This window comes from Syngnathoides biaculeatus, chromosome 20 (genome assembly GCF_019802595.1).
Source record: "Syngnathoides biaculeatus isolate LvHL_M chromosome 20, ASM1980259v1, whole genome shotgun sequence".
In the NCBI taxonomy this organism is placed as follows: domain Eukaryota; kingdom Metazoa; phylum Chordata; class Actinopteri; order Syngnathiformes; family Syngnathidae; genus Syngnathoides; species Syngnathoides biaculeatus.
The window spans coordinates 16,895,215-16,921,845 of NC_084659.1; the positions used below are offsets into that span (position 1 = coordinate 16,895,215).

At 46.7% G+C, this 26,631-nt stretch overlaps 1 protein-coding gene across 1 annotated transcript in view; it reads left to right on the forward strand.

The window, feature by feature from the left end:
* Positions 1-15,188, forward strand: part of il17rel (interleukin 17 receptor E-like) — a 27,048-nt gene extending 11,860 nt beyond the window's left edge. Inside the window, exon 20 of the mRNA XM_061806906.1 lies at positions 15,070-15,188. The gene's annotated coding sequence lies outside the window, so the exon portion shown is untranslated. The remainder of the gene's footprint in view (positions 1-15,069) is intronic.
* Positions 15,189-26,631: the final 11,443 nt, after the last annotated feature.

Below are 26,631 nucleotides of genomic sequence, written 5' to 3' on the forward strand. Positions count from 1 at the left end.
CTTGTTTTGGAGAATTCCAGACATTCCGACAGGGTGTTGTTCCCCGGGCGAGTTAATCGGGGCGAGCGTCCGGGCTTTGCGCTAAATAAACGGGCCCTTTTTTTTTTTTTTTTTTTTTTTTTTTTTTGAACCACGCCGAGTCGAAATTTGAGGTGGAATCCACTGAGGAGAGGTGCTCGTACCCTCCGGCGTGCGTGGAAAAAGACGCACAACTGATAAAAAAGGAACGTGAGGGGTGGGGTGGGGTGGGGGGGGGACTGGGTCAAAGGTTCAAGGGTGAAAGAGAGAAAAAAGGGGGAGGGAGGGCAATCCTCTTGAGGCATAATACTCGTCATTCTAATGGAATCTTATAGTATGGTGGACATTTTGGATGTCTGTTTTTAAACTACCGTACTTTCCGGCCTATCACATGCTTTCGACCCACCGGTTTATGTGGTGATGCGCTTAATTTGTGCATTTTTTTTCTAACGGCCTCAAGAAGGGCACAAGAGGGGAAAAGGTAAGTGAGACCGGTGGAATACATGTGCCGAGGAAGTGACGTTTACCGGTCCGGTCCAGCGTTTTACTGCCGTGTCATCATTGTGATTTTTACCAGTATGTTTTTTTTTTTAACCGCGCCTGTTCGTGCGGTGCTAGCGTTAAACTCTCTGCGTACCGTCTTTTTTAATCTTAATTAATTTAATATTAATATTATAATATAATATTAATTAATTTAATATCTCATGTTTCAATGTGGGGATCTTGCGGCTTTTACACAGCTCTGGCGCATGCATGTACCAAATGGTATTTCCTTTAAAAATGTACTGGGTGAGGCTTATAAATCGGTGCGATCTGTAGGCCGGGAATTACGGTACTTTGACACACCTGTCACGTGTACGGAAGGTGTACCAAAGACTTAACGCGAACCAGCCCTTTTAGCACGGCGCTAGCGTTTGTGCGGTGCTAGCGTTAGCATTAGCGCTGCGGTGCTTGCGTTTAACTCTCTGTGTACAGTTTATCTTTGTAAATATCTTGTTTCAATGTGGGCACTTGCGGCCTATGTATGTACCAAAAGGTATTTCCTTTACAAATGTACTAGGTGAGGCTTATAACTAGGAGCGCTCTGTAGGCCGGAAAATACGGTACTTTGACATACCTGGAAGGTGAACCAAAGTCTTGATGTGAACCAGCCCTGTTAACGTGGCTAGCGTGGTGCTAGCATTAGCATTAGCAAGGCGTTTTTCTTTGTAAATTTCTCGTGTTTCAATGTGGGCGCTTGCGGCTTTTACACAGCTGTTTGTACCAAAAGGTATTTCCTTTACAAATGTACTGGGTGAGGCTTATAACCAGGTGCACTCTGTCGGAATTCCGTTATTGTTTTGTGAAATAACATCAAATACGTCTTTGAAAGACCTTTTCAATAAAAGTATCCAAATGAACCCCTTAAATCGGCTGTAACCTGGAAGCACTTATAAAGAAACTCGTTTCCCCAAATTAGTTGTCAGGAGTTTTTAGCAGTAGCATCATCGCTAACAGTACTTTTCAGGTTTGTTTGCTTTCTTTGTGGTTTTTCGAGCGGGCATTTGGAAACTTGCAACCCCGGCTCGTCGACTTGAGTGACTTGCGGCCCGGGCCGACCGGCCGGGACGCCTGGCGTTGTTAGCATCAATGCTAACGCAACATTTCAGAGCCATGCGGTATTAGCTAGTACGACCGTTCCCACGTGCTGAAATGCACAATGAATTTGAAGATATGAGATGGGAGGAGGGGGGGGGGGTTAAAAAAGAGAAAGAGCTAATCAAGGTCAAAGGGCTTTCGAAGAAAAAGTCCAGCGCACTCGGGTGGGTCTTGTTGACAAGAACCGGAGACGCTTCACACACATCCACACAGAGGGCCCCTTTGTTCCTTTGTGAGTCATTGTCGAAAAAAAAAAAAGGAGCACAGCTGTAAACAGTCCAAATCAGTCCATTAGGCCCCCGAAGCGCCGGAGAGCCTTGACGTTGACTGCGTATCCGGAAAGGAACCGGCAAGCTTGAGTCATCAATAAATAGAACAGTGGGATAAGTGTGTGACGGGGGGGGGGGGGAATAATAGGAGGCAGAGACAGGAGGAGTTTTAGGATTTAGGGAGGGATAATGGCGCAGAGTAGCACGGGGCGATGATCTCATGCCCCCCCCCAGCTGGCAAACAAGGCCTTTTCCGTGGAACTGCAGCCACGCCATGCCTCAGCTGTCTTTTTTTTTTTTATTTATTATTCTTCCACACACACACACACATGCGCATACTGCGTTTGAGGATTACCGTATTTGGGTTCTCCAGAAAGAGGCCACTCAGCGGGTGGGTGGCCGGTTATCTTTTAAAAAAAAAAAAAAAAAAAATTTTTCACTGGTAGTGTGCGTAATGTAGACCGGCTAATATCTGCGTAAATTGATCTTGACGTAACTGACCTATCAACGGTGGCTACATTCGGGATAAGTGGCGTAACCTAGTAACTACCGCGTTCTAGTGATTGACCTGGGGGCTGACCAATGATCGAACTGACCAATCACCACACACGGTGATCGACGTGTCACAATAAACCCGTTAAACGGGATTAGCGTAACTGGCAAATTTAGCGAACTCCGGTTTTCCGCGAGGCTAACGACCGAGGCTTGTCGCGGCTAGCGCAAATCCGCAAGTAATTGACACCGCCCCCACAGGTGCGCCCACAGATGCCACAAGATGGTGACAAAGACCTAATTATGTCTAAATGGAACTCGGCTGCCCTGTTTGGCTGTTTCGGAATGGGCCCCCGCCCCCACATTTGCACACCACTGCGCCTAGTTTTGCTGAAAACTGTAAAGTGACAAGCGCAGAATGCAATTTACAGAAAATGTGCTTTTTGGACTAGAATGAGAGTTTTTGGGAAAGGCAGAAGCTGGCATTTTTTAGCCCCCCCCCCCCATATTCTTCCGCCCTGCAAAAAAAACTTACAGAATTAGTATAACTGACATATTTAGCAAACTACCGAGGCTAACGACTGAGGCTTGTCGCGGCTAGCGAAAAACAGCAAGTAATTGACACCCCCCACCAAAGGTGCGCACATGTCCCGCAGATGCCACAAGATGGTGACAAAAGACCTAATTATGTCTAAATGGAACTCACTGTCCGTTTGGATGCCCCGGGGTGGGCCCTCGCCCCCACCTTTGCACACCACTGTGCGTAGTTGTGCTGAAAATTGTGAAGTGACAAGCGCAGAATACAATTTACCGAAAATGTGCTTTTCGGATTAGACTGGGAATTTTTTGGGAAAGGCAGAAGGTGGGATTTTTTAGGCCCCTCCCCTTCATGTTCCTCCGCCTGGCATAAAAAAAATTAACAGAATCATGAAATGTAACCTTTTCCTGCTTTTTAATTAGCAGCTGTCGCTCTCCACCGTAAATGGCAGTTCGCCGGGCAATAGAAAGACTCGCGAACATCCGAAAGGAGCGCGGCAGCCGTCCCTTTTGTCCCCCACGTTGACCTCTGACCCCGGCGCGCGCCAGGCCCGCTCCCGGCGTCGAGCCGAGGGAGATTCGAAAGGTCACTTTCAATGCCCCAAAAGTCGCTGCAAATAAAGTTAAAGACGTTTGCCTCCACCCCTTTTTAGGTTCGGCTGTGGGTGGGCAAAGTACGGCCCTGGGGCCACGTACTGCCCGTGCCATTGCTTAATCTGGCCACCAAGGATTCTTACTATTAAGAGTCTTCCATCTGTCCATCCATTATCTACGCCACTTATCCTCCTCAAAATCACACCAAAGAGTCTTGACAAATTTTAACTATTCATCCATTATCCAAGCCGCTTATCCTCACGAGGGTCACGGGAGAGCCGGAGCCTATCCCGGCTAGCTTCGGGCGAAAGGCAGACGACACCCTGAACTGGTTAATAGCCAATCGCAGGGCACATAGAAGCAAACAACCAATCGCGCTCAAAATCACGCCTAAGAGTATTGAGAAATCTAAATTAGCTATCCATTATCCAAGCTACTTATCCTCACCAGGGTCACGGGGGAGCCAGGGCCGATCCCAGCGAACTTCTGGCAAAAGGCAGACTACACCCTGAACTGGTTGCAAGCCAATCACAGAGCGCATCGAAACAAACAACTGATCGTGCTCAAAATCACACCTAAGTGTGTTGACAAGTTTAAATTATCCATCCATTATCCAAGCCGCTTATCCTCACAAGGGTCACGGGAGAGCCCGAGCCTATCGCAGCTGTCAACGGGCAGGAGGACGGGGACACCCTGAACTGGTTGCCAGCCAATCGCAGGCCACATAGAGATAAACAACCAAGCGCGCTCAAAATCACACCTAAGAGTCTTGACAAATTCCAATTATCCATCTGTTATCCTAGTCGCTTATCCTCACAAGGGTCACGGGAGAGCCTATAGCAGCTAGCTTCAGGCGAAAGGCGCCCTACACCCTGAACTGGTCGCCAGTCAGTCGCAGGCCAGATATCGACACCATCACTGAGCGGAAATCGATCCCACACTGCCTGCACCAAAGTCAGTTGTGTGTACCGCTACACCGTCAGTGACTCATAAATTCAAATTATGTTGGACATAAATCGTACTGCAAAAAATAAAATTAAATATGGTGACATTTAACCGATCCTGTACTTAAATACGAACGAACACGTGTACTGTATTTTGATCCGAACCCAACAACAACAACGACGACGCTGTGATCCTTTGAAGACGTCTTCACGGCTCAATTTCCTCCGTCCCCCGCTCGGGGATTGGCTGCGAAAAAGAAAAGTAACGCGGCGACGGCACAATGCCGAAGCGTTTTTTTTCAGCTGCCGTGCGTGTGTGTGTGTGCTGACCCCCTGCTGGGTGCTAAGCAGGGAAGGGTTGGGGGCAAGTGGGTTGGGGGGGGGGGGGGTTGAGTGCCAGGCCTTTCCCGTAGCCCGATAAGCTCCCCACTTGTCGGGCTTTGCTTGATAATCGCCCGATGTGCGTGTGTGGATGAGAGGCGCTAAATAGGTATGCACACAAGTTTTTTTTTTTTTTTTATGCGACTACTGTGCCAAACAAAGCCCATCGATTCCCATTCAGAAGGTGACGTGATTTACCGTAATTCCCGGCCTGTAAAGGAAATACCATTTGGTACATACATACGCCGCAGCCGTGTAAAAGCCGCAAGTGCCCACGTTGAAACCCACATTCAAGCACGAGATATTTACAAAGAAAGACGGGACACAGAAAGAGTTTAACGCTAATGCCGGCACCGTGCTAACGCTAGCGCGGCGCTAAAGATAGCGCTAATGATGGCAAGGCTGGTTAAAATAAAATTTACAGGCAAACCCTGCAAAAAAAATTCTGTAGAAATTTTATAGAAATGTATAGAATTTGTATGGAACAACTTTGGCTGTGATTTTCTCTAGAATTCCAATAGAATTTCTATAGAAATTCTACAGGACTTTGTTCCTAAAGTTTTATAGTTCTTTAGAAATTCTTTAGAAATGTTTTATAGAATTTTTTTTGCAGGGAATATCATTGAGACATGCCAGTAACGCAGCAGCAACACGCTAGCACAGCGCTAACGCTAGCGCAGCGCAAACATGGCCGGTAAAAGTTACTTCCTCGGTACATATATTCCACCGGTCTCATTCTCACCTTTTCTACTCGAGTGCCCCCTTGCGGTCATTTGAAAAAACATGCAGAAATTAGCCGCATCACCCCATAAGCCGCAGGGTTGAAGGTGTGCGAAAAAAGTTGCGGTTTATTGGCTGGAAATGATGTTAATCCATCCATCTATCCATCCAGTTTCTTTGCCTCTTATCCTCATGAGCCACCCACATTGTAACATAGGATATTTACAAAGAAAGACTGTACAAAGGATGAGTTTAACGCTAGTGCGGCACTGGCGCTAACGCTAGCGTGGCGCCGACAGGGCCAGTTGAAAAAAAAAACACCAAAAAACGGTAAAAATCACTGAGACACGCTAGTAACACAGCAGCACCACGCTAGCACAGTGCTAGCGCTGGCGCAGCACTCACATGACCGGTAAAATTCACTTCCTCGGCACATATATTCCACCGGTCTCACTCTTACCTTTTGCGCTCGAGTGCTCCCTTGCGGCCGTTAGGGCAAAAAATGCAGAAATTAGCGCATAAACCGCAGGGTTGAAAGCATGTGACAATTTTTGCTGCTTGTAGGCCGGAAATTACGGTACTTCGCTACAGGAATAGGAGTTATGTACCGTATTATACTTCAAAACTCCCAGATTTGGGAGTAAACAAAAGATTTCCACCGCTTCTTTCCTGGCGGTATTTTCTTGGAATTTGGCCTGAAAGTGTTTTCTTCAACCCTCGAATTTCGGGAATGGGTCCTGGGGGCTTTTTGCTGCCTGTCATGACAAACCGGTGACGTGTGCGCAGACCCCCCCGCCCAAAACCTTCACAGGACCTTTATTGCGCGAGTGCAACCATGTGACGGCACATCAAGCTTGCATAAAGGTCACAGTGTGCTTCACCCTTCTGGTGTTCAGCGCAGACACGAGATCCCAACCCCTGAGGCCCGATTGTCCCGTAATTAGCCAACGATCCTCAGAAGGGGTTCTGGACCGGCGCATTAACGCCACGGCACCGACGGGCTGTCGGTTTTTCCTGTTTCGGAGAGCTGCGGGGGCAACGTCGAAGGGTTGGCCGAGGTCACTCCAGAACACTCATAACCATATGTTTTGTTTTTTTGTTTGTTTGTTTGTTTTGTTTATCCGAAGGGGGAGCGACCCCCTCCCGCCGTGACGTTCGTCGGTGACTCATGTGGGGGCAGAGGGTTGAAAGGTCACGGGGGTCAGCGTGCAAGCTGTCAGCAAAGATAAAATCGGACTTCCTTGTCAGAATTCTCATTTAGTGAGGGCTCAATTTACCTGATAAATCCATTTAAGGGCCGTCCATCTGCAACGTTATTTTTTTTCTCTTCCTTATCATATTCTAGTCTTTCATTTGACTAATACTGTACTAGTAAAACATTTTTTTACGTTCAAAAGTATTATTTTAGTTTATATTTTTTTTGTGAAATGTTGCACATTATTTTGTTGTAGCAAACAAATATTTAGTAGCGATCGACAAGTCTGAGCAGTTTCAGTGGTTCTAAATGTGCAATCAGGATCAAATTTGGATCAATGCATATACATAGAAAATTATACACAAATAATTACTGTAATTTCCGGCCCATAAACCGTGACTTTTTTCACAGGTTTCAATACTGCGGTTTATGCGGTGATGCGGCTAATTTGTGCATTTTTTTTCTGACAGCCGCAAGGGGGCACTCGAGCGGAAAAGGTAAGATTGAGACAGGTGGAATATATGTGCCGAGGAAGTGACTTTTACCGGGATGTTTTTTTTAACTGGCCCTGTTAGTGGAGGCGCTCGCATTAAACTCTTTGTGTACCGTCTTTCTTTGTAAATATCTCATGTTTCAATGTGGGAACTTGTGACTTTTACACAGGTGCGGCTTACATATGTACCAAATGGTATTTCCTTGACAAATTTACTGGGCGAAGCTTATAACCAGGTGCGCTCTGCAGGACGGGAATTACGGTATGTTAAAATTGTGCAGAAATATATTCATGTTTTAGTCATTGCAAATTTAAAATAAAGAAAGGCTCCATGTGGCTCACCCAGTACATTTGTAGAGGAAATACCATTTGGTACATACATACGCCGCAGCTGTGTAAAAGCTGCAAGTGTCCACGTTGAAACACGAGATATTTACAAAGAAAGACGGCACACAGAAAGAGTTTAATGCTAGTTAACGCTAGTGCTAACGATAACGCCACGCTTAAGCCAGTGCTAACGCTAACAAGGCCGGTTAAAATAAAACTTACCAGTAAATATCACTGAGGCACGCCAGTAACACAGCAGCAACATGCTAGCACCACGCTAGCGCCAACAGGGCTGGTTAAAATAAAACTTACCAGTAAATATCACTGAGACGCGCCAGTAACACAGCAGCAACACGCTACCACAGCGCTAACACTAGCGCAGCACTAACAGGGCCGGTAGAAGTCACTTCCTCGGCGGCACATACATTCCACCGGTCTCAAACTCTTACCTTTTCCGCTCGAGTGCCCCCTTGCGGCCGTTAGAAAAATGCACAAATTAGCCGCATAAACTGCAGAGTTGAAAGCGTGTGGAAAAAAACTCGCGGCTTGTAGACCGGAAATTCCGATAATTGACAACATAAACATTTTTCTCAGTCCATCCATATCTGATCGACTTAACCTCACTATTATGTTTATTTTTTTTTAAACGCTTTGTCGTCATTCAAATCGACGCCACACCAGGCAAGTCCCCCCCCCCCCATCACAGGTACATTAATTGATATGGATTTATTTTCATACAAATGAATAATGGGCAGTCCTGAATAATTTTTTTATTAATTTACTTTTAATTAATTTATATTGTTGTTGTTAATTGTTTTATATTCATTTCATTATTTGACTATTAGTTATGTATTTATTTAATTGTAAATATTTAACACAAATATTAATTTTGTTCATTTCCATTTTGGCAAGCAAAGAAAATGCATATACATAGGGGTAACGTACTGGAATGTAGCTTAATTAGTGAGTGATATGTATTTGTAACTACACGCGTGCGCACGTGCGACCTCGACACCCCGTCGCCACTGCAGCAACACATCAAAACACGAAACAAAATATGAACGTGTATTACCATGAGGGAATTGTGTGTATCTGTACATCATAAGGGGAAGGAGGTGACAAAATGGCGGGAGAGGTGGGTGTGCAAGGAGGAGAGGTGGGTGGAGTGGATCCGGGGGGGTGGGGGGGGGGGGTGTTGTCAGGAATCGGAGCAGATGGCAGACATGACCCCCCCCCCCACCACCACCACTCATCACCCCTCTCTTAGCTCAGCAGGTTATTGAGTAGGGGGCAATTAACGACAGAATCTCTCCCTCCCCCCGCCCCCCCCCCCCCCGCCCCACACGCTTGCTCTTCCATTAGCGACGGTAAGGTAGCTGACACCTGTCAATCAAACGGCCTGCTGTCGAATGCGCACGTGCGCAAAGCCACAGGCATCTTCCAACCAACATTTTTTTTTTTTCCTGGAAGGCAGACTTTCCAAGCTTCCCAGTGACCAATAATAAGCCTTCTATCCCCCCCCCCCCAAGCTGTCTTTTCCACCCCCCCCCCACCCCCTTCGCTTTTTCCCCTCCCCGCTCGTTCCAGTAGAATTCGCCGCGGAATCACGCTCAAGTCGATCGTTCTCGGAACGTCGCAAAAAAAAAAATAAATAAATAAATAAAAAAAAGGAGCTTGAGCGAACCGGCGCTGCGTCGACCCGCGTGTCGGCCCCTCCGTTCGCCACCGGGCTCCTCGGCGCCCACAGTGGGTGACTGTGGAAAAGCCTTTTCAGACATAAACAAACCATTATAAACGCTCAGCTGTCGGAGCGGCGAGGGGGGGGGGGGGGGCGCTCACAAGCAGAGGCCGGCATGTATAGACTTTCCATTTAAGGCCGCGCCGTCCGCTGACCGAAGGGCCGCGGAAGCGAGCCAAGAATGGGGGAGGGGGGGGGGGGGGAACAGTCACCGACTGTGTATAAATAGACGGAAACCAAACGGGGAATATTGGAGAAGTGGGAACGGGGTGGGGGTGGGGATCAGAAAGAGGCGTGGATGTGTCATATTTTGGAATACGATGGGAGTCATAAACACTCGGGAGGGGGGTTTTATTGATACGAGGTGTTAACCGGCGTTCATAACCGCCATTATTAGATTTATTCTGGCTAGATTTAAACTCTTATGCGCACACACGTGTGATGTGGGGCTGGGAGTGGGGGGGGGGGGCAACGTCTCATCTATCAACGAAATGGAAAAGTAAATGTACTTCGAATATAGTTGAACCCTGCTTATTTGTGGTATTGCTCCCTTTTTTTAATTTTACAAGCTGCATCGCTATTCGCAGTTTTTCCAGGAAATTAGAAAAAAAATATTTGCGGACTTCCAATTTCTAAAAAATTACAGGTTATCCCTAGATGATGTAACAAAAAATAGTAAAATATGTCAAATGGTTAATTGTATTAATTAAATTATAATTAGTCACACATTCTCAATTGTCTGCCACACATTTTTGTCACATTCAATTACACAATTAATTGTCACATTTAATTTAAAAAAAATATTTACATTTGGTTCAATGGGCATTAATGAGCCAAAGATTAAATCCATAAACATTTCTGCACATACCGTAATTTCCGGCCTACAAGCCGCGTGTTTTTTCACACGCTTTCAACCCTGCGGTTTATGCGGTGATGTGGCGCTGGCGTTAGCGCGGCGCAAGTGTTAGCATGGTGCTAGCGTTAAACGCTTTCTGTGTACCGACACTTGTAACCAGGTGCGCTCTATAGGCCGGGAATTAAAGTAATTGTTAATTTTAGTGTTATTATTTGCAAAAAAAATTGAATGTCCTTACTAGAGCTGCGCTAACGCTAACCCCGCTCTAACACTAGCACCGCATTAGCATTAAATTATTTCTGTGTACCGAGGCTTATAACCAGGTACGCTGTTTTGAATGGCCTTATTAGCGCTGCATTAACACTAGCCCCGCACTAACGCTAGCGCCGCGCCAGCGTTAAACTCTATATGTCTATATGTAACCAGGTGCGCTCTGTAGGCCAGGAATTACTGTAATTGCTTATTTTAGTATTATTATTTGCAAAAAGAAAAAACTGAATGGCCTTACTAGCGCCACACTAACGCTAGCCCTGCACTAACACTAGCGCTGCGCTACCGTTAAATTCTTTCTTAGGCTTATAACTTGGGCGGGAATTACGATAATTGTTTATTTTAGTGTTATTATTCCCCAAAAAATGTTGAATGGCCTTAATATGTCACAATATATTGTAACCATATTTTCTTTGGATTGTATAGTAAATTAAGTAAGACAGTGAATACATTTGAATTATGTTTTTGAGATGGACCCAACTCCAACGGGATCACGTCGGAATGCTTCCGCAAGGATTGTGTGTGTGTGTGTGGGGGGGGGGGTTAAGGTGGGAAATGACTATTGACTTTGTAATGTAATTATAATGGGTGCAGATGCAGCTCGAGGACTTGATTTAGCGCTCCGTCATCCCCGCAGTTGGCCGAAGAGGTTTTCCAGGTGGGAATTCTGTGCAAACATCCCACCGGGCGATTGACGCTTACATACAAATTAGGACGTAATGATGAAATACGACCAATGTCGAAAAAGGGGAAACGACCACTTCGGGTAATCTATGTTGGGTTAATAATACGCCATTGAGGGGGGCAGACCGGGTCGGAGACAGCGTTGGAGTCGGAACCTTTTCCCGGTTACACTGGACTCTTTCTACTGCGAGAGAAAAAGCTCTTTTGCGTCCTTGTTCGGGAGCGTTCGCGTTTTCTATTAAACGCACCGGGGGCAACTGCGGGGGTAGGGTGGGGGCGCCAGGGGGGATCCCCAATCCCTAATCGTCCATGCGCACACGAGTGCGTGCACACGACTTAGAGAACGCGCACAGTGGCGTTTTGTCGCCGTTGCAGACTGTCTGTCTCCTCGTCGATCCAGCGGTGACTGTAACTAGGTGTAATGGCCAGCTTGTGGTTAGTCGCTCTATGGGCCCATTCACGAGCCCTCCGAGCCCCTCGCCGCCCGCACACCCGCATACGTGTCCACAAACACGCATTGTTTACAAGGGCGAGGTTAGGCCGGGCTGCTCGTTGAAACGTATTTCATTTTCCATCCGAAAAGAGTAAAGGGCATCCCTATTTTCCCATTTCTAAAGGTGCACGTGGGGGGCCAGCAGCATTACTGCACAAATCCGAGTGGCGCTCGGCTCCGCATCCGCAGCCGTGTTATTCGGGGCACACCGGTGACACGTGTGTACTAATATCACGGCGAGGGACTTCCGATGGAGGACACTGTTCCGCTCGCCGCTATCTTAGAAACGCACGGTTTACAGCGATTGCGTTTTTACAAGAAACAGTGGTACCATGTTTGTATCCCGGATCATCTTTTCCCATTGAAATCAATGGCAATGCCGTTAATCCGTTCCAGGTGCCTGAAAATTTTTTTTGTGGGGGTAACGTTTATTAATAAGAGAAATCGCACTGTGTAATATTGTATCGTAATAAAACTAGGGCCCGAACAACCTGGTGAGCTAGCATAACTTTTGCCACGTTCCATCCCTTGTTTTAATTCTTTCATTTTTCCTGCTTCACCACTTTTTCACCCATCAGGTCACACTGGGACAATGCCACATGATTCTTCCTACCGCCTCCACCTCGCCTAATCCCACTCCTACGGTTTCCATCTTAGACACCCTCTCATTTTGAAGTCCCCCCCCCCCCCCCCCCGGCGACCACATTTGAATCGATAGAAAATGAATGAAAAGTTATTCGAAAGGTTTTTCCAGTTCACGGCGACTACATCTGTTTTCCAGTTCACCTAGCAGAGACCCGAGTGTCTAGATTCTCCTCGGTGCATGGGAGGTAGCAGACATTTTCAGAGGGGGGAAAAAAAAGTCCTAAATCTTTTGTTTTCCTCCCCGTGAGGGTTGAAGTAGTCTGGATTTAGATCAAGTCAAGCTCTGCCTGTCGCAGGACTGCAGAAATTCAAAAGAAAGTTGACGATTTGAGGGCAAAGCTGCTTTGAATACTTGTTTTATTCAGACCTTGGTCACGCTAATTATCGTCTTTATTAGCATTATTTGTGCATGTTGGATATTAGGAAGTAGTTTTGTGAAGATTCAAGATACAGTGCGGGACAGAATCCTGTCTAGGTTGCAGGTGATCAAATCCAGTATTTGGCATTTTTGACTGATCATCTGCCGAATATCATGATCAATTATTGACCATAGAAGTTAGAAACTGTGAATTTTTGCAGTTGATTTTGTTTTGGGTTAGATTTGCCCAAAATCGTCTTTTCTGTATTTATCTTATGTCAATAAGACCGGTGCCTTTCCCTGGGGAAACAAAAGGAACCGTCTGTAGTCTTTGTCGTGGTAGGGATAAACCCGAGTCAATCCAGGCCTCTCAGGACTGATCCGTTCTCCTAATCCTATCAGGACTGGGCCAAATCTTCAAATCTATCTGGGACTATGAGCTGATAATATGAAGGTTTAGGGCAACGAAGAAAAAAAACAAACAGTCAAGACCACTTGAGTCTGACTCGGTTTTCTTCAGGTTTATCATCGGGGCAAAAACTCACCGTATTGAAAGTCTCTCAAATTTTGGACTCAGTGATGTGTTAGTCAGCAGAAAAAAGTTCTTGACATTTTTTTTTTTTGCTTATGATCGGAGAGGTCAAAACAAAGGTGGCAAACCTTGGAGGGGGGGCTGACGTTTCACAGCTGTACGCACACGTGCAAGCCGCTCTGTTATTGTTTTGGTCCGACCGATTCCCGATCGGCGTTTTCTCGCCCGGATTCTCTCGCGGGGCCCTTTGCGCAAATTCTGTGGTTTCAGCTGCCGACGGCAAGCGGGGAGGCAAATAGACGAGACGAGGCGTCCGGAATAGCGGAATTAATAACAAATAGATAGCAGCGGAAAGCAGGTGCCTGTCCTGGGAAAACGGACCGATAGGATCCGCTTCAAGAAATGTTTATCTCCGAGCAGGGGGAGAGTTGAAAACACGCTCACAGGAAAGTAGGAAAGGCGACGAGTGGATGAGTTTGTCGTCCATTTTAGGGACGGGGGTCGGGGGGGTCAAGGTCGAACCTGGAGGCCGACGCCCTGACCTCGGCAAAAATTTTTTACGTTTCACGAGCACCGAGAGGCCAACGTTCAGGGAACTCGTACGATCATAGATTCATTTGAATATTTTCAGCATTTCATGGAGAAGGGTGGTTAGTTTAGTTTAGTGTTATTATTTGCAAAAAAAATAAATAAAAATTGAATGGCCTTACTCGCGCCGCGCTAACGCTAGCCCCGTACTAGCGTTAAACTCTTTGTCTACCGAGGCTTATGAACAGGTGCGCTATAAGTACCCAAGCGCCCTCTATTGACCACTGAATAGTGAATACCGTGATGCCTCGGTTCTCGACTACAATCCGTTCCAGAAAACGGTTCGAGAAGTGATTTGTCCGAAAACCGAATCGATGTTTCCCATTACAATGAATGGAAAAGAAATAATGCGTTCGAAGCCTTAAAAATTAGGCTTTTTAAAGCATTTTTTAAAGCTTTTCCTGATAATAAACTGCATAGTAGAAATACATGTATTGTTTAAATACTTTATATAATGAAATGATTTAAGAAATATATGTATGTTTTGCTTAAAATGTATGCTTTAGTAGTAGAGTACGCTAAGCTGAGAGTGCATTGCCGAACAAAAGTGCGCTGGTTGCGCCGAGCGCGTTATGTCATTTCCGTTTTTTTTTTCTGCGGGCATTCGAATTGAAAATTACAAAACGCGTCGTGGGTGGGTCAGCTTCTTGCGCCGCGCGCATTATGTTATTTGTGGGTTTTTTTCGGCGGTGTGGGACTTCACAACAAAGCGCGTCATGGGTCAGCAATATGTTATTTCCGGGTTTTATCGGGGGTGTTCAAGTACCAAAATCTTGAAATTTTCATTCAAAAACCGATTTTTTTAAAAAACGGGGACGTTCAAGAACCGAGGCTTTACTGTACTTTGATGAGGTGATGAAATTATTAATTTAACCGCCCTCAACACCAAAAATTAATCTCATCCCATACAGCCATTGTAATGCTCCCGTGAAGTTTTTCTCCATTTTGGGGGAAAATACACACAAGTAAGCGGTGTGTGTACTTGTGTGTTCCATTCCCCACCCCCCACCCCTGACTCCCCCTGCTGTTTTTCTCACTTTGCGCAATCAATTACGTCTCACTTATCGCGCCCGTGCTTTGCTGACATTTTACAGCTCGCCTATGTTTGCCTTTTCAAGCTTATGAAAATAAAATGTAAAAAAAATTTAAAAGAAAGAGACACAGGGAATTATGTATTTTCACTTCGAGGACATTTCTCGATCACAAGCTCAAGGGGGATGGAAATAGTAAATGCGATGATAATTTATTCTTTTTTTATTTCCCTTGTTTTTTTTTTTTTTTTTTTTTTTAACGACAGCAACGCGATGGGGTCGCCAAGCCGCACACATTCCAGTGGTTGGTCGTCGAAAGTTTCCCATTCCCACCCCCTTTTTTTTTTTTTAACACTGTGACACTCGTTGTAAAAAAGTAATAAAAAATAATGCATCGTTTGCCTGTTTTTTTTTTTTGTTATAAGTATCAAATTCCTGACTAGCATGTTGCTTTATACTCTTTATTTTCTGTACTCTATACTTTATACTCCCATTTTTCTGGCACACTTGAGAGGTAAAATTTTTTTTTTTTTCCAAATGAATCGTGTCACTTGAACCGTGGAGCATAAATCACGCTTGTCAAGACTAATATTGGAAAACATATCAAAATTACAGGTCTTCATCATCACTTTTTAAAAACAAGTCAAATGCGTTTTTGATGCCAGTTTTTGCTTTTTTTTTTCTCTCGCTCTCTTTTTCAGGCTCTGCAGGTCTGGCTCGCCACGCAAAATGGCAAGCGCAATTGTGTCAAATTATTATTATTATTTTTTTTTTGATGGCGGTGGAAGCTGGAAGCTTTGCAAGGTGAGGCGGAGTGCGGAACTTGGCGCCGGTCAGACCGCGGCGATGCCAGGCGGGCAAACCTCAGCGTGAGGTGCCGCTGTAAACACACATGACAATCGCACGCGTGTATATGTGTGAGATACGTGCAGAAAGAGTGCCGGGTATACAATGAAGAAAATAAGTATTTGAACACCCTGCTATATTGCAAGTACTCCCACTTTGTAATCTATTTGTACGTTATTGCCGCAAATAAGTATTTGAACACCTGCCAATCAGCAAAAAATTCTTTCCCCAAAGGACCTATTAGTCCGCCTCTAAAAACGGCAACCTACACTCCACTTACTATTCTGAATTGGAAGTACAAGTACTTCGGACTGGGGCTCTAAGCAAGCTCTCATCTCATGGCGTATCAATGATCCTAAGAAAGGTGAGCAATCACGCCAGAACTACATGGTCAAGGACCTGAAGAGAGCTGGCACCACCGTCTCCGAGGTGACCATTGGTAATACACTAAGTCGTCATGGTTTGAAATCATCCAAGACACGGAAGGTTCCCCTGCTAAAACCAGCACATGTCAAGGCCCGTCTTAAGTTTGCCAATGACCATTTGGGTGATACAGAGGAGTCGTGGGAGAAAGTTTTGTGGTCAGATGAGACCAAAATTGAACTTTTTGGTCATAGTTCCACTCACCGTGTTTGGAGGAAGATGAATGATGAGTTCCATCCCAAGAACACCGTCCCTACTGTGAAGCACGGGGGTGGTAGCATCATGCTTTGAGGGTAGTTTTCATCTTAAATCGGCACACATCCAGGCCCGTTTTAAGCTTGCCCGCCCGTGACCGTTTGGATGATCCAGGGGAGTCATGAGAGAAAGTTATGTGGTTGGGTGAGACCAAAATTTGAGTTTTTGGTCTTAAGTCCAGAATCACTCATGGTGTAGTGGTACACATGCCTGACCTTGGTGCGGGCAGTGTGGGATCGATTCCCGCTCAGTGATGGTGTTCATACTTGCCGTGTGACAGACTGGGAACCAGTTCAGGGTGTACCCTGCTACCTGCCTGTTGATAGCTGGGTTGGCTACAGCACTCCTGTGACCCTTGTGAGGATAGGCGGCTAAGAAAATGGATGGATGGATGGATGGATGGATGGATGATGGATGGATGGATGGGTTTTACGTCCACTTGCTGTGTTTAGAGGAGGAAAAATGAGGATTACCATCCCAAAGAACACCATCCCTACTGTGAAAAATGGTTGTGGAAGTATCATGCTTTGGGGGTGTTTTTCTATACATGGGACTGGACGACTGCACTGGATAAAGGAGAGGATGACCTGGGCCGTGTATTGCGAGATTTAGGGGAACAACCTCCATGACTCAGATAGACGATTGAAGATGGGTCGCGGCCGGGTCTTCCAACACAATGACCCGAAACACACATCCAGGCTAACCAAGGAGTGGCTCTGTAAGAAGCATATCCAGACCTTAACCCAATAGAAAATCTTTGCCGGGAGCTCCAACTCCCGCGTTTCTGAGCGACAACCCAGAAACCTGTCTGATCAAGAGAAGATCTGTTTGGAGGTGTGGTCCAAAATCCCTGCTGGAGGACGTACAAACCTAGTGAAAAACTTTCAGACCCCTCCGTGATTTTAAAGTGGAACTGCCGGGTGTTTAAATTCTCCTTTTCCCACCCTGAATATTTAAATATAGATTGTCCTGCTTTTTCTGTACGCGCACACATCAGTGAGTCAACTGCATTCCGCGGACCGCCAAACGAGCGCGGCCGACGCGTTTGCCGAGAAAATCCATTTATTTCAGCTCACGCCGCACGTTGCTGCGCGTCTCGCTATCGCCTTTAATCAACGCTTGACTTCACACGCGGTAAGTTTACCCGTCAAGGTGCAAGTGTGCACCGCCAGGAAATGAGGCCAGTCTTTATTTTACAAACGCGAGCAAAGTGAAGGAGAAATCTGTAGGGAGGGGGCTGGGGGGACAAAACAAAACCACATGGACTTAAATGCCCTCGCATGGAACGATTGGGTGAAGTCAGCCAAGGGAAATAATAATCTATTATATGAAATGTCAAAGCTTTCATTTTGACTTACTGTTAAACTCTGTGAAATATATATTTTTTTAAGAATCGAATAAAGTTGTCATATTTCACAGCTTACGCCGTCGACATTTTTCACTCGTTTGAATTCGACGCGCTTGTGGTTCTCGTGTGCGCATCGTCGTTAGTGTCACGTCACAAATGTGTGAGAACTATATTTTGAAGAAATTCATAATAAATAAATCTTATTTTTAAATTTTTGCTTTTTTTTTTTTTTTTGAGACATCGAACTAACCAGGTCAGGTCATCGCACGTACGCTGGGGTGTTTAACCAACCCTTTCCACCCCACTCCACCAGACGCCCACACAAACAACAACACCCCGCCGTGACCTCTCACCTCGGTGTAATAAAGTGCCGGGGAGCGGCAGCGCCGCCGCCGTAATATGCCATCGACGACGCCCTCGGTGAGGTTCGCTAGACCCCCGAGCGATGCGAGACCGATGAATACGATGCGACATCCTAACTATCATCTTGGGACTCGCACTTTTTTTGTTTGACGGTGTTGTGATTTCTCGCACAGGCCGTCCCGGTTGTCCGATTTACAACCGACGTTCGCCCGTGGGGTACGCGGTATCGCTTGCGTTTGGATTTTGCTTCCGTCGTGCCGAGCGCGAGGAAGAGCGCTGATGGCGGCTCAACTCGCCGCTCGCGTAATAAGCCCCGTCCGCACGTGACACAAAATGCCTCCGTGCGCATGCAAAAGCGGGACCACACGCAGATGGTCGCGCGGGAAACCGTGCACGCAATCATACGACGGTTTCCCACATGCCGCACATCCGCAGCTTTTCTGAATACATGCGAGGCCTCCCGCGCGTGTAATTACACTTATGCGCGCGCACGCAAACAGACGTGCGAGTTTACACGGGCTCGACGGGGGCTGTCCAGTCTAATACGCTTCAGTCACGCTATGCTAGCGGCGACCGCGACGTTGAGCTTAGCGCCAGCCCGTATGGATGGATCATGGTCTTAACTGACGGGAATTTGATTTTTAGATGGGGAGGGTGGGGGGGGGGGGCTTATATGGGCATGCCACTGAGCGAATGGCCAATATCAAAGTTAAGGGCTGGCAGGTTGGCACCAGATCGTTTCACTTTTACACGCACAATGTTAGCTATTTGCACCTTTGTTATTTTAGCGTTAGCCCCGCCAAACCCCCACCCAATGTAACTGGAATCCTGTTTTCAAAATCATATATGGAAAGGGTAATAACAAATAATTCCCGACCTACAGAGCGCAACTGGTTATAAGCCTCACCCAGTACATTTGTAAAGGAAATACCATTTGGTACTACATACGCCACAGCTGTGTAAAAGCCGCAAGTGCCCACATTAAACCCACATTCAAACATGAGATATTTACAAAGACGTAACAGAGCCGGTTATAATAACATACTGGTAAAAATCACAGAGACACGGCAGTAACACACTAGCGCAGCGCTAACAGGGACGGACCGGTAAAAGTCACTTCCTCTGCGCATATATTCCACCGGTCTCACTCTTACCTTTTCCGCTAGAGTGGCCCCTTGCGGCTGTGAGAATAAAATGCACAAATTAGCCGCATCACTGCATAAACTGCAGGTGCTAGCACGGCGCTAACACAAGTGTGGCGCTAAAACTAGCACAGCGCTGAGACTAATCCAAGTGCGGCGCTGATAGGGCAGGTTAAAAAAAAACAACTTACGGGTAAAAATCACAGCGACACGCCAGTAACACAGCAACACCACGCTAGCACAGTGCAAACGCGAGCGGAGCATTAACATGGCCGGTAAAAGTCACTTCCTCGGCACATATATTCCGGTCTCTCTCTTACCTTTTCCGCTCGAGTGCCCCTCTTGCGACCGTTAGAAAAAAATGCACAAATGGCCGCATCACCGCAAAAACCGCTGGGTTGAAAGCGTGTGGAAAAAAAATACATAAAACTTACAAGTAAAAATCACTGAGACACAGCAGTACCATGCTAGCGCAGCGCTAACAGGGCCGGACTGGTAAAAGTCACTTGCTCGGCACATATATTCCACCTGTCTCATTCTTACCTTTTCCGCTCGAGTGCCCCCTTGCGGCCGTCAGAAAAAAATGCACAAATGAGCTCCATCACCGCATAAACCACAGGGTTGAAAGCGTGTGAAAAAAGTCGCGACTTGTAGGCCGAAAATTACGGTACTCTCATCTCAGTTTTGACAATTAAACCCCGAGACCATGCATTGTCTCTCTTTCTGGGAGCTCAGGTGTGCTTTCCAGGCTCCCATTGGCTCTTGGTAATTTGAACCGCGCTGTCAGCCAATCATAAGCACCGAAGAACATAATTTCCAGAAAAACTGCAATCAATACAATTGCGCGTTGAGCAAAAACACGTTTGTTGTATGAGGTCAACAAAGCAATAAGTAAGCTAATTGTAGATTGAAATGAATCATGCAAAATGATATTAGTGTATAATTGCTGTTTTAACAAGCCCAAAATGTGGGTTTTTGTAAACATGCAGGAATTATATCAGTGAATAACAGATATTACTTCATACATTTATAACTACATTTACTCTCCAAGATCATCCCCAGGATCATGAAACGCTTCCACGTGCATTTTTCAGGTTAATCACCAATGCTGTAAATTTAGTGCCGTTGTAACACAGACATTATTTTAATTACTATATATGCTAAATATATGGGTGTCATTCGAGAATTGGAGGACATTTTTTGAGACAGGGACAGTTTATTTTGTACGTATGACCGCAAATGTCCTCCAACACTCGACTGACCTACATAAAGCGCGTTTTGAAATACAGTCAATCTATTCCTGCCCCCCCGGAAAGTGGGGAAATCTCAGCGCCGTGAAATCCAAGCGTGCGAAACGCGACATTGTGCGCGCACGCAGGTGTGCCTGCCGCGGCTCTTGGCATTGACGTGACATTCTCTCCGCGTGCTTCGTCTATTTCGGTGCGTACGCGATGCAGTCGACATGTCGCTGACACCGCAGCGGCGCTGTCGATCTCGGCCCGGATTCCTCCTCCTCCTCCTCCTCCCTTCTGCATGCATTTCTATACACGTTCCCTCTCTTCAAAATGCACCAATCTTGTGTGTACATTTTGTACTGCATGTGCCATTTTTTTTCTGTGTGCGGTGTGTGAAGGTTCCCCGCTGAGACCAAAAAAAAAAAAAAAAAAACCTCATGTGTGTCTAGAAAGTATAGTTTTCCGTGCGCTTCTCTGACATTTCCCATCCTCCTCCCTCCTTCTCCTCATTTGACCCCGCCGTCATTTTTTTAACTCCCTCCCACGTCTGTCTGTCTGTCTTTGCATGTGAGCGGCGTTTGAGTCGTCCTCCGTCTCCCCGGTGAGACTTTTTCATGTGTTTATAAGAGTGTGACGTGCCAACTGCGATGCGTTTTTTTGTCTATGATTGTGTCGTGCTCACGATGTACCTTTTTAATTTTTTGTAAATTCTTTTGAAGTCTCATGATTTGTGTGTGTGTGTGTTTTTTTTCCTGTTTCAGACAGTGCGAACGTGACTGTCGGGAACACCGAGTTCAGACTCCTCCGCCCTCCCACCGTCCTCGCATCCTCCATCCCTTCCCCTCACCTTCTCTCCTCCTTTCTGTCTCTCCGATGAATAATTCAACCTGTGTTGCATTGCAGGTCCCCCCCCCCCACCCCCGTTTCTCCGCATCATCCTGGAATCAGACCGCCTCGATAACAGATTCCACTCTTGAGCGTGTAAAGTGAACATTTCGACCTTCTCCGTATCGGAAGGAGTGAGTCACGCCGGACCGGCCGGGTCCGCGACGTGACGGCCGCGCCGCGTCCGAGCTTTTCCGAGAACCTGGGATCATCCTGAGCGACCGCATCACCTGAAGTGTTTTCTGAGTAGGCGGCGGGAGGTGGGGCGGGGTGGGATTATAATGAAACTGATTCCACAAAGACATCAGAACATTGTGAGTCTCTGGAGTCCGTAAGAGAATCCGTTTCAAATATGCTCCCCGCTTAATGCCGCTGATTTATTTGATGGCGCAACGATAATCCTCATCTACACCTTAAGTGGATTTAATTGGGATAATAGATGACATACGTCAACAGAGTCGGGTGTCCTCATATTTTAAACATACTGTGTGTGGATTTGATTGATAGTGAGTACAGCAGCGATGCAGACTTTGTATCCGTCCGTTGTGGTGAAAAGAGAGCTGAGGCGAAGCTATCACGAACAGGTCGGACCCAAATGCAGGACTCCATGACGAGGACATGATGTTCAGTGGGTTTGATTATAAACGAAAGTTGTGCTCGACAACACAGTCCAAGAAGGGAGGATCCAGAACACAAGAAACTGCCCGATAACAATGTGTTCACTAAAGACCATTAGCAAAAGCGTGACTTGACTATAATGGCACCGTGGCGGAAAAACCCTGGATGCGGGAAAGCACATCCAACGAACTGGCTGACTGTCCAATCACAGTGTCACAGCTGTGACCGGCGACAGGTGTCAGAGATTAAACCACTCGGAGCGGTGGCCAGGCCACGCCCCTCATGGCCGTGGTACAGCCTCTCAATTTACCAGTCGATCTACGTTCCTACCCTCACCTATAGGCAGGAGCTGTGGGTCGTGTCCGAAAGAACAAGATCCCGGATACAAGCGGCCGAAATTAGTTTCCTCCACAGGGTGTCCGGGTTCTCCCTTAGAGATAGGGTGAGAAGCTCGGTCGTCAGGGAGGGGCTCAGTGTCGAGCCGCTGCTCCTCCGCATTGAGAGGAGCCAGATGAGCTGGCATCTGGGGCATCTGATCCGGATGGCTCCCGGACGCCTTTACAGTGAGGTGTTCCGGGCATGTCCCACCGCAAAGAGACCACGGGGGACGACCCAGACATGCTGGAGAGACTTTATGTCTCTCGGCTGGCCTGGGAACGCCTTGGGATCCCTCCGGAAGAGGTGGAAGAAGTGGCTGGGGGAAAGGGAAGTCTGGGTATCCCTGCTGAAGCTACCCAGAGAAGCGATAGAAAATGAATGGATGGATAGATTACAGCCAATAATAAGCGCAAATTCAAGCTGAAAGGTAGCCTTAAGGCGGCGATTGCCAACGACTGCGTACCAGAGAATTATCCAATTTCACTTAATGCCTCTTAAAATGATTTTACAAATCATGTGCTACCTTGTCGAAGGAGTTTAATTTGTTCCACGAGCGCTCATCCTCACCGAAATCCCAATCAGTTTTCATATTGAATATCCTCGTTACACAGACGGCGTCAAAGCAGCTCGGAACTTATTGACGGCGGAAACTGTTCTGCCGACTGACCTTTGCGCCAGAAAAACTTCACGTGTTGCCCCGCGTACGGTCCATTAAATGCTCTTCCACCCGACGGCAGAAGGTACGATTAACCTGTGTCGTCCACCTGTTGTTATTCCGATAACGGAATCCTAACTACTCAACTACCAATATTCGAATGGGGTGGGTGAATCGAAAACCGCATTTATGACTTTTGTGAGACTTCCGGTTTTCTTGTTGTAAAAATCCGTCTTATGGTGACATGAAAAAGTGAGAAATGAAATTGTCATGATGCACAAAAATGGACTTCAATTAAGTACGGCAGGAGGTGAGGACAAAATGAAGCGAAAGGTAGAGTGGGTGGGTGGGGTGTGGGGGGCTATTTACACCAGGCTAGGCTCTTGACGTGACCGTCGTCATGGCGACTGGGCCCGTGTGTCCCAGCCGCTCCAGACGCAAACGGGTGGCGGTGGAGGAGTGTACCGTGCGAGCCAATCGCAGGCCACCTCGAACACGCACACGTGTCCGCTGATGTGATCTACCTGACGGAACAGTTGTGCAAACGTGATTCCGAGCCATAAATAGACACAACAAAATCACCAGACAATAAGATGGACCAACGCGAGCGCACGTGCGGTCGAGGTTTTTGCGCTATTTGTCCCGGTATTCATTCAAGATGATGGTGAGAACAGGACTGACAATCGTGTTTTGGGACGAAAGGTGTCAAGGGTACAATAAAGCTTTCCGACTGCCGCAATATCCGTCCAAATGCCCCCCCTAGAAATTGTTTCCCCCAACGCAGGGTGTGTTGATTTTCGCTTTCTGACCCACTACGTAGAAATACCTTCCAAAATGAGGAACGTGTAGGTTTTTAATTTTCGTTGAGTGTTTGACAGTCAGTCCTCGTGAAATACAAAATGGCGTTGGATTCCAGCACCCTTTAACGTTGAACCCTCCCATCCTCACGAAGCTACTGTAAAACAGACTAGGTGAGAGGAAAAAAAATCCTTGAAGTAGCTCAACATTATTTGCAGCATATACCAATTTGAAATTTTAGTACAGATTTGAGTAAGAGTCACGGAAGTTGACACAAATGATTCTCCTTTCGCGGGCCCCCCAAAAATGACGAGGCCGTCCGGATGTGGCCCCCGGGCCTCGAGTTTGACACTGATGTTTTTGCATTATTTATGCATTGAAACATGAGTTTTATTCACTCACTGCCGAGAGTTGACTGGCTCTGTATAAACGCGTACGAGAGCATGATTTATGCTGTCGAAGGATGATTAATATGCAACGCATCAACAACGCTTCCTTTGTCTGCTTCTGTCGTCAGCGATGTCATTTCAAAGACTTTGCTCCTCTTTCAAATACGTGATTACTCCCGAAAAAAAGATGGCTTCTGTGGCTCTTTTCCTATTTATAGCTTTAAAAGCCCAACTCCCACCGGGCAAATTTGATTGTCTCTGTGATGCACTTAGAAAGCCGAGAACGCTCCTTCGGCTTCCGTTGTTCGACTAAATGTGTCGTCTCGAATGCTAAGATAAGTTCAAAATGAAATTAAGATGACAAATAAATATGGCCTGGATGAAGCGCAACCCAAAATTTTGCAAGTCGATGTGTACAACACCTCCATCAGTACACATGTTCAGATACGCTGTGTACACTTGTACTCATGAGGCCGCACCAGACAGAAGGTACCCACTTGTGCCGTAATTCCCGGACTACAGAACCCACCTGACAAGCCTCACCGAGTACATTTGTAAAGGAAATACCATTTGGTACATACATACGCCGCAGCTGTGTAAAAGCCGCAAGTGCCCACAATGAAACACGAGATATTTACAAACACACAAAGAGTTTAATGCTAGCGTGGCGATAAAGCTAGCACTAACACTAGCGCTGCGCTAATGCTAACAGGGCCGGTTAAAATAAAACTTACCGGTGAATATCACTGAGAAATGGCAGTAACACAGCAGCAACACGCTAGCGCCGCGCTAATACCAGTGCACATGCCGCGCTAAAGCTAGTGCTAACGCTTGTGCTAATGGCCACTTAAAGTAAAACTTAATGGTAAATATCAGGCGGTACGGTGGATCCGCTGGTAAAAGCGTTGGCCTCACAGTTCTGAGGTCCCGGGTTAAATCCCGGACCCGCCTGTGTGGAGTTTGCATGTTCTCCCCGTGATTGGACACTCTAAATTCCCCTTAGGTTGGATTGTGAGTGTGACTGCTTGTCTCTATGTGCCCTGCGATTGTTTGGCAACCAGTTCAGGGTGTGCCCCGCCTCCTGCCTGTTGACAGCTGGGATAGACTCCAGCGCTCACCCCGACCCTCGTGAGGATAAGCGACAAAGAAAATGGACGGCTTGATGGTAAATATCACTGAGACACGCCAGTAACAAAGCACCAACAAGTCCTTTTTTCCCCCCATGACAGGTACATTAATTGATATGGATTTATTTTCATACAAATGAATAATGGGCAGTCCTCAATTATTGTTTTATTAATTTACTCTTAATTAATTTATATTGTTGTTGTTAATTGTTTGATATTCATTTCATTATTTGACTATTAATTATGTATTTATTTAATTGTAAATAGTTAACAAATATTAATTTTGTTAATTCCCATTTTGGCAAGCAAAGAAAATGACAATATTCTGAGGTTTGGCCTTTTTTTCCTATATCATCTTTAGATACATCCATCCATTTTCTTTGCCCCATATCCTCACGAGGGTTGCTAGGAGTGCTGGAGCCTATCCCAACTGTCAACGGGCAGGAGGCGGGGTACACCCTGAACTGGTCGCCAGCCAATCGCAGGGCACATGGAGACAGACGACAGTCGCACTAACAATCACACCTCGGGGCAATTTAGGGCGTCCAATTCATGTTGCACGTTTTTGGGGATATGGGAGGAAAACCGAGTGCCCGTAGGAAACCCACGCAGGCAGGTCCAGGATTGAACCGGGGACCTCAGAACTGTGAGGCCAAGGCTTTACCACCGTGCTGCCACCAGTCAACCAGCGGAAGGCTAATCTATTCAACGCGTGCGTTCATCCGACGAGTGACAGATTAACCCGGTGCAACCCGGACACGATTTTCCAGACTGCTTCTAAGGGGGTGTGCAGCCTTGACTGTCAAATAAAACGTGGGAATCAGTGCACCTCCGTGGTGTGGCCACCAGAGGCGCTCTCTCTCTCTCTTTCATGTCGCTTTCATTCTGTGTCTCTGCAGCAGCTCCGAGGAGGGGTGCGGCTCTGCACAGATTCAGGTCAATGGGTTCCTTGTAGGGAAAGGAAGAGTGCCAGTGATGTACACACACCCACCCACGATCAGCGTTACTTCATCCAATCGTCTTATTATTAGTCCTTGTATCTTTTTTAGCGCAGTGATGCCCACACACGGCTACTAATTCGCTCGTGGTCGCTGAAGATGGCTCACGCTAAGCTTTGTTCCATGACAAGATCCCTTAAGTAGCCGGATTGTGCGCAATATGCGTGCGCGAGGGAGTTTTGATCGGCCGGCGCGTGTGCGTGTTACGCGTATGAAAAAAAAGCAGGGCGGAGATTCGGGAGCTGCGAGCTAAGCAGAGCCGGGCTGGGCCAGCGCCACCACAGTGCGAGTGGAGCGCATGGGGGGGAAACGAGGTCGCCCTGGCGCTCGATCAAAAATTCTCTCTCTCTCTGCGTAGGATAGATACT